At 39.2% G+C, this 16143-nt stretch overlaps 1 long non-coding RNA gene across 7 annotated transcripts in view; it reads right to left on the reverse strand.

Moving 5' to 3' along the window:
- LOC124850981 overlaps positions 1-9742 on the reverse strand; it is a 146711-nt gene extending 136969 nt beyond the window's left edge. For 6 of the 7 annotated variants that reach the window (XR_007032075.1, XR_007032072.1, XR_007032073.1 and 3 more), the window contains exons 1-2: positions 9638-9742; positions 5454-5611 (exon numbers count right to left, since the gene is read on the reverse strand). This is a non-coding gene — a long non-coding RNA (uncharacterized LOC124850981). Of the gene's footprint in view, positions 1-5453; positions 5612-8810; positions 9617-9637 lie in introns of those variants that run through there. The other variant, XR_007032074.1, reaches the window with a different exon arrangement.
- Positions 9743-16143: the final 6401 nt, after the last annotated feature.

The following is a 16143-nucleotide window of genomic DNA, read 5'->3' on the forward strand; positions in this document are numbered from 1 at the left end:
GATAGCACATGAGATTTTTCTTCCTCAGTTTACAAGTTACAGGTACATTAAGTATAAAATTATACATTTGACAAAGTTCTGTTGATCAAAGGTCTTATTATTTCCTAGCGTTTCAAAATGTTATTGGAATCTGGGGCTAATGCTGGCTTTTGTAGATATGTCAATATTGCAGTGCAAAAACACCCAAGTTATGACTGAGGTAATACTCTTATGGATAATACACATACATAAACACATACTGTAGTTTGTCCACCAAAGAAATGTTTATTTTTTTGCTCCAAAAAGTCATAAACAGGAAATATCTTGATTACAATTGTTGTGTGTTGATAGGTAAGTTAAAGACATTATAGATTGTTCACATCGTTTTAACAATTGCCACAGTCTGTTTTGCTGTCAGTGTTTATCCAAATATACCAAGTTCCTCGGATTCCACAAGGATCTCATGCACGGTCGTGCTAATCACCTGACACCTGATTTCCCGATTCATTTTCTCCATTCATCTAAAGCAAATGTAGCGACAGCTTGCAATCTGTTTGTTTTGAGTTGTCAAAAAGGAACCAAAGGCATGTATCATCATGGAATAAACGCTACTGCAAGATGTCACCAGCTGCTCATGATATGATGAATTACAATCATATGTTAATCAGTCAGAGTTGCAGTAATGGGTTGTTTACATGGCGTTCCACCGCAAACCTTCCTGGACTGTTTTCTCATACGCAGATACGGATTCTTGAACAGACAGGAGTTCAACGAGAATACTAATGAACAGATTCAACTATTTTGCTTTTCTTCTTTTTTATTTTGTTGGTTTTCCAGCAGCATAGGAACAACTAAAATGCATTCAGAGAATGTATGAAATTAAATGTGTCTCCAGTGAAAAATTAACTGGGTTTGTTCATGCGATTATAATTACTTTGTTTAAGTCTGCCGGCATTTTACTGTTGTTGTTACACAATCTAAAGTGCTGCTAAGACTCCCTGACAATATTGCAAACCTAATAGTGTTTTCATCGCTACTCACTGTATTTCTCTCTGGCATGGATGCAAAATCATTGTGTGTCTGTGTGTATGTGTGTGTGTTGAGGAAGGTTGGCCACAGAGCAAACAGCAGTAGGTCCAGCAACAAGGTCAATACGAGCATAAGTACCTTTTTATTTCCCCAGCCACCCACAGTGTTGAATCCTGCAGTTTGTCCAGCAAACTTACTAATGACTGGAATAGCTCTCCTGCTTCGCTATTGTTTTCCTTTTTCATAGGTGGGTGAATGTGGAGGATCTAGGAGGTATTTAAAGTAATTGACAATGATATGGGAATACATAAATGAGCTACAGCCTAATATCAATAGGGATTTAGGTGAGAAAATCAATATTTAGCTGTAAAGAGCCATACAAGCTGTGATGGTTTCCCTTAGCAGGCCTGGTGTTTTTCCTAAAATTTACAAGAGGACAAAATTTACAGTTTAAAAAGCTACAAATCGATTTTGGAAAACCTATTCATGAGACCATATTTGAACTCCTGATTGTTATCCCTTAATAAGTATTTCGTAAGAGAATATACATAATTACTGACTGACATTCTTAATTAAAAGGATTCATAATATCAACATGAATTATTTTGCATCTGCAAAATTATAATGTAGAACTGGCATTCAATGCATGAGCTGTACTCTACTATTATACATCACATCAAACACACCTCTTGAAATGTGCAGCATAAAAATATCAGTAAGTCTTTTTTTTTTAACAATATTTTTCCAAGAATGTTTTGTGAACACAATGTGATCAATGCGATGCCATCACAACACGATTTGTGAAGTGAAAATTAAGTTTTCCCAGCTCTGCTGCAATAAATACAAGAATTATCCATCCGGTCATATTCCAGAAAGCAGGTAAGTGGGCGGTTACAGAGCGTGTCACTAAAGAAACAACACACCACATGACACCTCTGGTAGTGCTGCTATCTTACCTACATCTTGTCTGACTGGCACAACACAATCTCCCTCAGTCATCTCAAGAATATATTGAACATGAAGTATAGTGCCTTGGGTGACTTGAGGACTTTTAGGACTTGATAAATTCTGCTCATTGAATCCAGCCATATCCTCAAAGGAATTTATTAAATAAGTGGAACTGCAAACAAGGTAATATTTTTAGAATATTACAAACGCAATATAACTAAAGTAATTATTACAGTATTTGAAATATGTGGAGGGAGGCTACTGTCTCTAAATAAATGAGAATCGAGAGTAAACAGAAACATCACTGGCACAGACGCATTATAAACTACAACTAAATTGCTTCCACACTCCATGGGCTCAATATGCGATTTAAAAGAGCCTGGTGGTGGCAATATTCCTCTGATATGGTGTTTAGTTTTAATAGGAACCGTCAGCAAACACAGCAAGACAAACACAGTCTCTCTCCGGCAATGAAATATACACTTTCAAATAGACCTGTACCTTTTTGAATCCGCTGTGTGGGTGAAACTAAAGCGCAGAACAAACAGCATTCTGAGGTGGCTTTGAGGGTGATAACAGCGCCTGACAGGGTGGAGAGAGCAGGCTTTGGGCTTGGTGCGAAAACACAACCCGTGATTGACATAATTCCCTGGCCTAAGAGAAGTTTACCTTTTAATAATAGCTCAGAGAGACCCTCCCAACAATGTGGCCGAGACTTTCACCGACAGCAGGCAATGGCTGGGGAGGAGCGTGTGTGTGTCTGTGTGTGCGTGCGCCTACATCGATGCACATGCACGCGTGTCTGTGCCCACTTTTAGCAGATTTCAGTCATGCCCAAATACCACTTCTCTTTCGGGCCGAGTTGTTTGAAGAAAATGAGTGGATTCAGGATCAAGAGCCTTTCTGGAGGAATTTAAGTCTGTTTGAGGATTATGACTTCTTCATCCTGTACAAAGCCTGCTGAGAGAGCTATATGCTAGCCCTTGGTGGCCAGGCTTACCAACGCATTCCAGACAGCGATATTGAATTGATAAACCCAGGAAAGACATCACACGTACAGATCTTTAAAAAAAGTAGGGAAGTTACAAACTTTCCAGTTTTTACTATAGACAAATAGTCCTTTTATGATATTGCAATGTTATAATTTTGCAGGCATAAGAAGGTGATGAATGTCTTTCCAATTAACCTCACGTACTGTAAGGCCAGTGAAAATGATGCTCTTCAGATGAATTAATTGCAACGGCAAACATCTCTCCGTATTCCGGACTCACGGTCTTCTGTTCCTGCCAGGACTCATTTCCCTGAACTCAACAAACCCGTGCAAGAGCCACACCTCCGTTTATCTGACTTATGAATTACAATTAGCACAACAACACATTTCCCTGCCAGCTCTGATCAACATCTTCAGGCTTCAACCGTACTTAGCGCAGCATCGACAACGTGCCCGATCTGCTTCTGAGAGATGTCACCACTAGCCAATTCTCTGAAAAGCCCGAAATGACTGCAATGGCCACTCAACAGACCCTTCATTAGTCACACACGCTGATGAGTGAACTATGTCGGCAGCACGGCCAGCATGGCGTGGATCATCTCTGATGCTCAAATCGGTCATTATTTACCCTGTTTACAGCCTAACCTGAAAGCAAAACAAGAAATCAATACAAAATGGGGACAAATCACTGTAAGTGCCAATATTTAAGACAGCTGAGATAAAGGGCTCTCGGAGGGTTCGTCAATTCCTGATAAGACCATTAGTTAGTTGTTGATAAAACTATTTAGTATCATTATAACTCTAAATAAAACAAATGGAGGCTGTTAACAGAGAAGATCATCTTCCAGCAATTACATTGCGCTTTTCTTTTCTTTTCTTTTTTACAGTATATGCTCAGAGCAGCTTACGTTAAGTGTAGGCTTATCCAGCAAAATCTAACCTGTTAATCCTGCTTTGTAATACACTTGTAAGTGGATCTGTAAGCTTATTATGCACAAAAAAAATCTGCATTCAGACACCACATTACTAACCCTAAGACCCCTGGCATAGTAGAATAGGAGCATTTAACCTTTCCTTAACTAATCTGAAATCTCCAACCAAGGTATCACAAATAACTTTATTGTTAAGACCATGAAAGGATCAATTAAATGACTAAATTCCTGGAAATACTATTTATTAAATCCTTATATTCGGCACTTTTAAAAAGATGCAGACACACTGATCTCAGCAACCCTCCAACAGTATCAGAGACCCAGGAATGCCAGCTTTGTTGAGAAGGTTGCGGCACCTTGTTTGACCCAGGAGCAGTGCAACTCTTGGAACTGTGGCACTGCTGTACTTCACACTCATACCTTTTGTGCTTGATCAAGTGCACCCGTCCCCATACAAAATACAGACAGAACAGAGCGAGGCGATCATCCCGGGAAAATGAAGCCACGCACGAGCAGGAAAGAGGAAGTAGCATCTCCTACAGACTGTCACAGCAGGGGACAGACTAACTATAGCCACATCAATGACTAACTCTCACAGCAAGGACACCTCCCTTCACTTTGAAAAGAAAATAAATTAAACAACAAAGGGGGACACTGACATTCACTGCCTTTCAGTTTATTGCACCAAATAACAGCTTGTTGTACGTCCGGCACAGGATTATTGTTGAGTTCACTGGCCAGTGAGACAACGGTGAAATGAAGAAGTATTTTAAGAACAAAGTTCCCTTTCCAGCAGGAATGATGATCGCTATATGGATTCGTAGATGAAGCAGAAAAAAGTTCCCTTATCTACTGGCCTAATATGGTCATTCTAACACAGGAGGAGACACATCTTTGTAGTTCTTCATGCATTACACACACAATCAATAATGGAAAAATATACACTGCGAAAGGCCTTAGTCTCGCTGCCTACAAGCGGCATTGATAAATGATTTTGTGCCAGTTATGACAGCAAGGTGCAGGCAGTGAAGAGAGTGGAAGGCCTTTTTAATAGTGCAAGGAGAGAATTAAATCAAACCCAGGAGGGCCTCCACTGGAAAGGAGAGATGCTGCATCTCTCTGCTCTAAATCACAGCTCTACTTAGGCACGGCCCTCTCTTTCCCCATTTTTCTACATTATCAGAGGAAACCTGTCACTGCTGTCTATGGGAAAGTTTACAAATCATGATTTATCAGAGAGAGGATCTCTAAACACCTGTGTGAGAAAATACGCATCCCCTGCATTATTATTTATAGGCCAAAAAGTTTTTTTTAAGTCTCCCTGTAAGTTAAGAAAGGACATTTGCATATTTTCAAAAAATATTTTGATTTGAATCCAGTGCAAAAACATTATATCCACACAATTTTGTTCACTAAGGCCTCCACTGTGTAATTCATGTGCAAACAATGAGCCCATTTCAAGTACAACCATGTTATACACAAGTCCTTATTATCTCTAGGTGGGAAAAATAAAAAAGCGGGCTTAAAATGGAGTGAAAAGTTTCCAAAGGTCAAAAATTAATCAAACTCATTACCTGAGGAGGAAGAGGAGGATCCAGGTTGCTGCTAAGTCATTTAGCAGATTTTTAACCTCTCTTTTCTTTTCAAAGGACTGGAGATTCCCAAAGGAGAAGGAGTCCAGGACTCCTCACTTATATCTAGATAAGTGAATGATAATCATCCTCCCATAGGCCTGTGGAAACAAAAACATCATGGTTTTATACTCAGCAACAACTTACCACATACAGCAAACATACATGAAGACAAACATCATCCTATCAAGCCAAACTCAGAAATGATGTATTCATTATTTTTGAACTTGAGGCTTCATTTGCCCCTAGAACCCTAAACCACAACCCAGTTTCCAGCCACTTTCTGCAGTACAAACAGGCAAAGCCAAACCAGCTGGGGAGAGAAAATCCTTCTTACTGGCCATCAAGGCTAGTTGCTACCACTTTATCCAGTAAATACTGTAGAAGAAAGCGACAGAGCAAAAGCCATATGAGGGGAAGAAGTGAACCCAGGATAATAGGCACTCTGTCCACTGTCTTGTGTTTGTTAATAGTGCAGAACTTTCTCCAAGCAGCAGCTTCTTATGGAGACAAACAGACAGAGGCAGATAGGCCTGGATATGCAGATGCTATTATATATTTTGGCGAGCAGTGTGTAAATATATTCTAGTTACTGATTGGCGAATTCTGTTGTCAGTTAATAAATCCCACTAAATGATAAAGATCACATTTGCATGCACATTGTGAAAATATGTGATTCAACAAAAGCAACAATTAAACAGATAAAATACACACACACTTAAATGTTCTGTAAATGTGCATGTGTCATTAACAAGGTTTAATATTTGAACATATTTCCAGTTATTATTAATATTGTTCAGTTAACATTTCAGTTTAATATATTCCATTTCTTTACAGCATAAAAATATGAGGCTGAAATTAATCTATTCTGAAATCAGGATCAGTGTTAATCGGTTTTCTTAGGGAAAAGACACAAGACAGTATTAAGGGTGATTTCTCATGCATAAATAGCTGTGAACCTAATTTGAGCTGATTTGGGTTGTTAAGTTTATGGCCTAAACACTCAGATATGTTTGACTGTAAAAAAAAAAAGACTGTAAAATTGTGACTGTGCACAGAAATGTAAAAAGACCACTGTGATTGGTAAAAGCCTTCACATGGAAACACAGTAAAACTGGCCAATTAATCTGAAAAAATTTACATAATTAACATACTCAATGACCCAGTGCCTTAAATTAAAAAAGCATGTTCTTTATAATAATCTGAATGATTTTTTTCATGTAATTGAAATCAATGCAAAATTTTAAAAAGAATAAACAGCTAACACTTATACTAAGACACAAACTAACAAGCATTTTAAAATGTTAGACTTAGGACAAAAAAAAAGCATTACATTCAAAATTTGTAAAACTCTGGTTGTATTTTCCACATGAGAAAAAAAAAATCATCACATAAAACAAAAAAAGACATTAGTGCTCTAAGGGAAGTCCAGGCTGTAAATGTGCACAATATTCCACATTATATACATGTCATTTCAGGGTGCACTCCAAGTGACGCAGTGTCAAATCTGTGTGACAGATTTAGGTGAACGCTGGTGAAGGGAGCCCTGCGTGGGGAGAGCGGCTTAGGGCTGACTCAAGCAGCTAGTACAAGATCTCCAGCAGGCAGAAAGGAGCCCTGCTCACCGCTGAGCTGCTGCCTATCCAGCCCACAAACACTGACAGCCAAGCAATAACCTGACACCATTGCCATCTTCTGACTTTATTCACACACAACTCTTTGAGTCAGCTTTCGGGGGCCAATAATAAGTTACAGGGCATTACATTTGCCGACAGATTGACAAGAACATAAAGCAAAGGCACAATTTTCAAGTGAACTATGTAGAAAATAAAAGGGATATAAATATTTGAAAATATAAAATAATCTGGAGACTGATTGGATGTATATATTTTGTGGTATATTTAGATTTTGAAGTAATGTGAACTGGGACTTTGCGCATTCAGAGGCTTCACATTATAATGAATATATCTGTCTTTATTTTTAATGTAATGTCTCCCTCTTTTGGTAGATGCTGTAGAATGAGATCAGGAGAGAGCAGTTTATAAAGTCAAGCATCCACTGGATCAGACCATCAAAGACCTTGAGTTTTTGTTAAAACTCTTGTTTTTGTAGCTCTCAGAATGGCCAGTGTTTTAATATATTATTTTAACCGTATGTGGTGAAAACTGAATTCAAGTACAGTGTCTAATTCTTACCTAAAAATTACATGGCCCCCTTTTAAATTTAACATGAAATTTGATGTCATCTTATTTTGTTTGAATTTGATCATGTTGGGTAAACTTAAGTATATACAAGTATGATTTCACTAAGAGCCATGTGGTAACATTCAGTCTGAACACTGGGAGCTCCCTGACATCTAGTGGACAAAAGGTGAACTGCTCCTGGAGGTTCCATCACAATTTCAAATTGTCAGTACATGTGGATCTATTTACCTCATCACTTGCTTGGTCACCTCTTTAAACCATATATTGACTTCAATTTCACCTCAATCTATATGGCAGCTTTCAACTCTCAATCAACTCTGAGTCACATGTGAGAGTGAACCCTTGCAATTTGGTCACTATGTGTTAGAACAGTCTGCATCTCCCACACAGTTCTTTCCATATCAACATGATCGTGAGGCTCTTGATGAAGCCAAGAATAAATCTGAAATATAGTCTGGAATATACGTTATACAGATTAAGCTTTTCTTGTGAACACATTTATAGCTCTATAGCCTAGATAAAGCAATTTACTGTGGTGCCAGAAAATTTGTCCAACAATATACTATAGTCAACAATATGGAAGAGCACCTGAACTGAAAGTTTTCCAGCATCAACATTTAAATCAATATAAGAGCTGACTCAAGTTTTGGAGGGCCACATTTCATATTGTTAATTGTGAGGTTGATACAGTATGGCGTAATAATTGTTAATTACTGAGCCATTCAGGTTATAGGCTTAATAAATGTAGTTTTCACAGCCTTTAGAAAAAGTACCTGAGAGAAGAGTGCAGAGCTGTTGGCTGCCAAGCTGTTACAACACATTGTTTTAAAAAGCTCAGAGGCACAGTATCTCAGCAGCAGGTGAAGAGATATGGTTCATTTTCACCCAAAGTCCTGTATGGAAGTGGAATTAAGTGTTTCACGTTACTCAACCAGTTTAGGTTGAATGTTTATGTGACAAAAGCATTGTGATATAATAAAGAATCACTGGTGGACTGTTGAAAAACATTTTCACAACATTGTGACTGCCTTGCATTAAAACTACCAACAATATAGGCAACCACATTTGGTTTAAATGGTTCAAGAAGGAAACATACCTTCAACTATATATACGTCAACCTTTAAAGGTTACGCAAAGATGGTCTGAGTAGGGAGCAAAAGTTCAATTTGGGGTCATAGCAATATCGAGTGGAGAAAACGAAAAACTAACTAAACGAACACTTATTATTACCTAAATGATTAACTAAGCAAACATTCTGCTAATCCAACATTTAACCAAGTTAACACTTAGCTAACACATAACTGATAATCAAACTGAGCAACTACTTAACTAACAAACTAAGCTAACACTTACAAACAACTAACAAACCAACTAACTGACACATAACTAAGCTAACCACTTACTAAAAGACACTTAACTAACAAACCAACTGAGCTAACACTTAACCAAGTAAGCTAAAACTTGACTAGCTAACAAACAAAGATAACACTTAAACAAACCAACTATGCTAACACTCAACTAATTAACTATGCTAACACTTAAACAAAGAAAGCGATCACTTAACTAACAAACCAACTAAGTTTACACTTAACTAACTAACTGACAATTAACTAACAAACAAACTAAGTTTACACTTAACTACCTAACTGACAGTCAAACTTAGCAAACAAACACTTAACCTCACAAACAAACTAAGCTAACACTTCACTCGATAAACAAACTAAGCTAACACTTCACTCGATAAACAAACTAAGCTAACACTAACACTAACACTAAACCTAACGTTGACCGGTGACGTTATTCCCTTTTTAAATTCCATTACAGACTCTTTCCACTCGGTGCCGAAGTCGAATTCAAACGACGCGGACTATATGTTGTTAACCAATTATGTTTAAAACGCTGCAGGTCGTTCGCAACACTTACGGGATGTTTGTGACGCATCGGAAGTTGTTTTGTCACGACCAAACATTTTCGATCGCGCTCGCGGGAGCGCGCGCCGCCTCTTAAAGCTGTATTACCAAAATTCGCTAAAAAAAATAATAATTTAAAAATGTGATTGCAGCTCCTACCTTGTTACTAAAAGGCTGTCTCTGCTCGGTGGCGTGTTTAGCCCGTTTTTAGGGATAAGAGGGTTTTTTTCCATGTTTGACAAGCTTAAAACTGGTCAAAACCATACACACAATATATGGTTTAAACTTAATATTTGGACAACGACAATACAACAGAATCCCCCTGAGAAGCTACTTCTTTTGTAGTTGTATGTGGGAGGGGGTCAGTGACACATGTATAGGTTGTAAGTCTACAGGACACAATTGTTTACAAGACCATAACGTTCTTATGGATCTAGCCTCATAAATTGCTATCAAAGTTCACCAGATTGATAGATTTAACTTAAAAATGTACAATTTCTTCTACTGCTATGTGTTTATATTACATCCAAGGGGTTACTGTCTGTATGTGTTTCTTTATAGTCCAAAATTGTACAGATTTTGCTTCTTCTTTTTTCATTGGGTGCTCAGCACACCTAAAGCTCTGATCCTTGAATCGCCCCTGTCTCTGCCTCAAAATTAATTTCACAGATTATAGCCGCAGTAGTTTTACCCAAGAGGGAAAATCTTGACAGTAAGATTTTGACAGTAAAATGTATATATCTATATATATAATATAATGTTAATAAATATTTTAAATAACAGCCCTCTCTTTTTTCCTCATGCAAGAGGAAACAATGGACTTCTACTTGTTTATTGTCTCTTTCAATATCACTTCATGATTCCGGATGCTCAGCTTTTGTCAGCACTTTGCACTTCAGTTGCTTTCCGCATCTACAAATGAAAGTGCAGCAGATTTTCTCTCTTTAATCTGCACCTCAACTACTTACAATGAAATTGCTGTCTTTGCTTACATAGCAACTCACACAGCAGCTCACACTGACACTTTTCTCTCATAGGGTCAGTTCAACTGACATCCCAGTTACTTTTATTTCTTCCTCTTCAAATATCAATCCAGCTCCTTTTACTTTTTCTAGTTTATTCATCATTTTCTTCACAACAACACATTGGACAAGAAAATGGGGTGTTTAAATATAAATATGAATACAATTTTTTTCTGTCGAAGTAACAGAGAAGTCAGTGTGCCTATAGTTTGCGGGGACATGCTCACAGTGATAAAAGAGGCCAATCTCAAGAGTCATTAAAGCTGGAAACAAGCAGCTAAACTAAGTAAACAAATGCTCTTGGATTAAGTGACCAACTCTTTGGTGGAGTTTTGAGCTCAACAAGCAGATTTATAATAATACCACGTCATGACAGAGACAATGTTGTGCAGGCAAGTTTTGTGGCGAGCTAAGAAAACTAAGAAGGTGAAACCTTCCTCAGAAGGGAAATGTGTAAAGGAGTCTTGTTGCTGTGGGCCGGCTAAAACCAGAATTTCTAGGACGTTGAAAAAATAATAATCCTCACCACATTGTGGCACAAGAGAAACATTATTTCAACATACTGTATATATTTATATGGAAAAGCATTTTTGTAGCGTTGTGTTGAAGCAGGACTGATGTAACAAAATAAACTGAATACATTTCAATGTAAAGCTTAATAAAATCTACTTAATATGTATTTTGTCCACAAAAGAGGCAAATGTGAAGTGTTTTATATCTGATGAAACTGCTCACTGGCATACATTTGTGTAATTCTGCATGAAAAAAATAAAGAACACTCAATAAAAATAACTGAGGGTGCATGATCTGTACTGTATTTTTTAATAAGGGACCTGGTAACCTTGTCATCTTTCTGCCGACAGGAGAGTGCAGTCAGTAATACTGCTACCTGTCTCGTTTGAAAAAGTGGTAAATAATTAACAGTGACATATGGTCTGAAGCTAACGTGTACCGCATTCAGCAGACCGCATCAGTCCACTTTGTCCTCAGCATGAAAGCAGCTGGAGACGGAGAAATTTGAGGTTAGACTCTGGAGGACAGTGGGGGACATCGTACCGAGGTCACCAACTGAGTGTCTCCATGCAACTGAAATGCCTCAAGCCCAGTGTGAGATGAGAAAGAGCAGGGAAGAAACAAACAAAGGTGCTTCGGATGAAGTGTTGGTATCAGAAGTGATGTAACACAAATGTGATTGAGTCTGTGGCTCACTGATGAAAGTATTGCAACAATCGTATGGCAGTAATGCAAACTGGATGTCTGTGGCAACATTACTGGACACAAAACAAAAATAGCTTACAGTACTGCAACTGAAGTAGTTACAGGAATGTGTTTGTCATGATCATTCATCAATTCATCATTCATTTTCTGAATTTCTGGACAATGGCTAACTTTCAATATCTCAGGGAGTAATGGCACAAGAGGGTGCAGCCACACTGAACTACTGGTTGGTTGGTGTTGGTTGAAGAGCGGCAGGGGAAAGTTGAGGAAACCAACTCCTTTTATATATCTGTAATCAGAAACAATAATTCTTAACTTCTTTATTCATCAGTACATCAACTACTAAAATAGTTTGATTTGCTGTGCCCAGAATTCATGACCCTTTGTACTAAACCACATTCGCTTTTACCACCAGTAACAAATCAACCAGGACTGAAATCTTCAATATTGCCACTTTAATGCTTCCAAAAAGAAAAACCGAATAGAACAATATTCAACTCAGTGCTTTAGTTTGAACTGGGAAATGTTGTTGACAGTTCTTCTCCTGTGCACTAGATGGAACTATTGTTCTTATAATGTGTTGGCTGAACTTCTGGTCAAATCTGGATATGCTCAAGTCAACATGACTGAGACAATCACTCATCATAACTGCTCACAACAAGCTCAAGATGATTTCTATTCTCACCTAAAACCTGTTGCATGCTGTGCATGTGTTGTATAATTTCTTCATATCAGGTGTTGGGGTGTTTATGCAGCAATGGATGGCATGCTTATATTATGACGTCACAACTGAGGAGGGGCGGATTGCTGCATTAAAAACCATTGAACACAATTGGTAAGAAACATGTCAACTCTACACTACCACAGCATGTTAAAATCTGACTATTATAAAAAAAAATGAAACAGTAAAACCGCCAATGAAATTTAAATCTATATAAATGGATTTCAATTCTTTTGTTTATAATATACTCAGCTGCACAGCCAATCAGAGCTGACTCTGTTAAGGTTGGTTGGTTGCTTTTCTTCATGAACCTGTAGTTAATAATGTACAAGCTTGGTGTTGTCATTTTAAATAGAGATCCATGACGCTAACATGCTTTCACCCTGCAGCCACTTCGCCTTCATGTGTTCCCGGTGCACTGAAGGTGTATCTTGCTCTGTCTATCTTATTACACATGCTATAAGTTCTCAGTTTTTTATGAAGAGCGGCACTTGAGAACACGCTGAGAGTCTTGATTGTGCTCATGGCTTATTTGTTATCATTATCATTCACAGACAGAAAAGACTTGTTGTGTTTGGAAATATCTATGGTGAAGAATGAGAGTGTCAAACCCTACCTTGTTATAAATTATTCAGAAAGATAAGAAAAAAAAATTCAGTGAACACGCTGCATTAGGTGTATACAGAATGTCCAGATAACAGAAACATTATGGTAACAAATATGTGTTAGTCCTAAAGTAGAAAAGTAAGTTCTGAAAATCTATCGAAGTCTCACTAAAGGTTGACATCCTCTTGGGACAATGTTATCTGAATTGAATTTCCAACAAATCTGAATTCAGTTCCAGGTGTTACAGTAAGAATAGCTTGAGGTATTATGCGGGAAAGAGCAAAACGCCTCCCCACAAACCCCTGCAGGGTGAGGTGGCCTGCACTCCACGTCAAAATGGAAAATCTTCTGCACCTGACAGAGCTCAACTGAGTGAGGAGAACTGTGTCTCATTATAGACGACTCACTATCTGCCGTGTGTGTGTGTGTGTGTGTGTGTGTGTGTGTGCGTGTGCGTGTGCGTGTGCGTGTGCGTGTGTGCGTGCGTGTTCATTAGCATGTGTGTGCACATCTGTGTGATATGACATTTACCCGTTGAGCCTACATGACAGTTATGGAGGCATCATGTTTTAGCCAAACACACTGTGACCATCAAAAGGTGGGGGGAGAAAAGAGGTCAGCATTTTACTAAACGTGACAACTGTCTGACCTTTACTGCCTGAAACTCACACACAGAACGTGACACTCCTCTCTCTCTCTTCCTCTTCCCCATACAAACTTTCCTCCTCTGTGTGTTCACTGGCGTATGAACCCTCTTATGAACAGATCTTGCTGTGGCCGACCCCCAATCTTCTGCATCGAATAGGTGGCGTGGGCGTATGAGCAAAATACCACGTTTTCCATTGTCGCCGGTGAGGATGATATTAATTAGCATAATTGCAACGACCATGTAGACTGAGGTTATTGTGTGGCTGCTGGGCTTTCTGTTGTATTGTAGCTCCTCTCAGAGCCAGTGGATTGCTCATTGACTCACCCAGCAGTAGTGTTTCCTAGCAACGCCTCTTGAATGTACTGTACAGTACTTCCCCATCGCATGGGCGCCTCTAATAATCTGCTTTGCTATTTCCATGTACGCTTTGTTAAAAGATTTATGGTGCATTCGGAACTGTGCTTTCCTTGCTCCTGTTCTTACAGTGTGTGGCAGTAAACAGTGTGAATTCAAAGAGTAGCATGTAGTTAACAGCAGGGCTTTCCCCATGCATGCCTCTTTCCGTGACAAGAGAATTAACATCTTGCGAGAATGTGAGGACTCCAGTTCATAGAGAGGAGGGGAAAACGCTGATCACTGTTTATTGCTCCGAATTATGACATTGATCTGCCGAACAACGGCTTTGACCTGAGCAATTTCATTAACCGCGCCACACTCCTGATAGACAGTTTTAATAAGTGGGGATAATTTCACTGTCATGACGAGGCTGCTTGAATGCATACATCATGGTGTTACACAACGCAGCTACGCAGTGGCCTCTGTCAGGTGTATTCTCGCAGAGAACTGCTGCGCAATTTAACTAACAATTACATGCAACAGCACAGGCTATAAAAGAGGAGGGCAATAGGGAGCTGTGAGCGGAGGGCAGCAGCAACTGAAACTGTGAGAAAGGTTTTCTGTTTGCAGGTGATGAATCCTGGCATTACATGTATTGCTCTTGCCTGAGTCCGGCTATGAAATTTATGGCCCGTATAAAGGCTCCTCATCATGTAGCTGACAGACGGTATATATTCTCCAGGACAGGAGATCACGACTCCTGCTGCCTTGTGAAATTGCGACTGAGATCTCTCTGAATCACCAAGCGGGGTATTTGTCTGCATGTGGGTTGGTATATGTAGCCCTCAAAGCCTTGGTACTGGCATGCAATTGAGTTTTTATATTTTTATTTTCCAACCCCCCTCCTCACCTCCATCACCTCACCGTTATATTTGGAGTCCTACCACAGTCATTGTCCTGAGTCATCTGTCCGTGCACAAATATTTCAGCTGCATGAGCTGCTGCATTTTCCAACTTACGTCGACCCCTGGGGTCTACAGCTTCTCAGCATGCAGCAGGAGGCCTCTGCACGTCTCCCGCACTGTGTTCACCTTGCTGTTGGGCCACTTCTTCGCATTGTTTTCTTTTATTCATGGCTCATATTAAACTTCCTCTCCCATCACCAGGAGCCAACCTAGACCCACCGTTGCCGCTTGACTGCCGCATCTAACATCATTGTGTCAGACCCAGAGTTGGGTCGTCTGATTCTGTTTACTCTCTCTCTCTCTCTCTCTCTCTCCCCCTCTCTACCTGTTTCTGTCCAATGCTTTCCCCTGAGGTGAAGAAGATGTTGTCTCCCATCTGGCTGACTTCACTGCAGACTGACATTCTGTTGTAGTTGTCTTGTGACTCCCTGCTGCACAGTGTTCTGCCCACTGCCCGAAGCCGCGGCAAATTATTTCAGCACTAACTCTTTAAACTTTTTAAACCATTCTTTCAATTCTATGACCCTACAAAAAATGTTTTGACTCTTGTTATAAAGTACAGGTGAAAAAAGAATATCTTCTCTATCCCAGTTAAGGTAACACACATTGCTTGCATGTCTGCATCTGAAAAGGCAAAAAGTGTTTTGGATAACAAAAGATGTTAACTGAGTGTGCAGTGCAGTCCGCCCCCCGCCCCCCCCATGAATCCACAGTCATCTTACAGGCTTAATCGCTATTTACTTGACTGTAGGGAAGAAATGTGACACTGATATTACCACATCATCCCACCAGGATAAGATTCTTTTCAAATCTGTGTCTATATTGAATTTGTTTATTTAATTATTTAACACACAGACACACACACACACACACACACACACTTGAAACAACTGTTATACAAGGGTTCCTGTGTCTGAACATATGGCTACCAGCATGAGTAAATGCTTTCCTTCAGCTATTCTCAAAATGCATTTCCTTTTAATGCATGATCATAATGCAACA

This window comes from Scophthalmus maximus, chromosome 14 (genome assembly GCF_022379125.1).
Source record: "Scophthalmus maximus strain ysfricsl-2021 chromosome 14, ASM2237912v1, whole genome shotgun sequence".
NCBI classification, from domain to species: Eukaryota; Metazoa; Chordata; class Actinopteri; order Pleuronectiformes; family Scophthalmidae; genus Scophthalmus; species Scophthalmus maximus.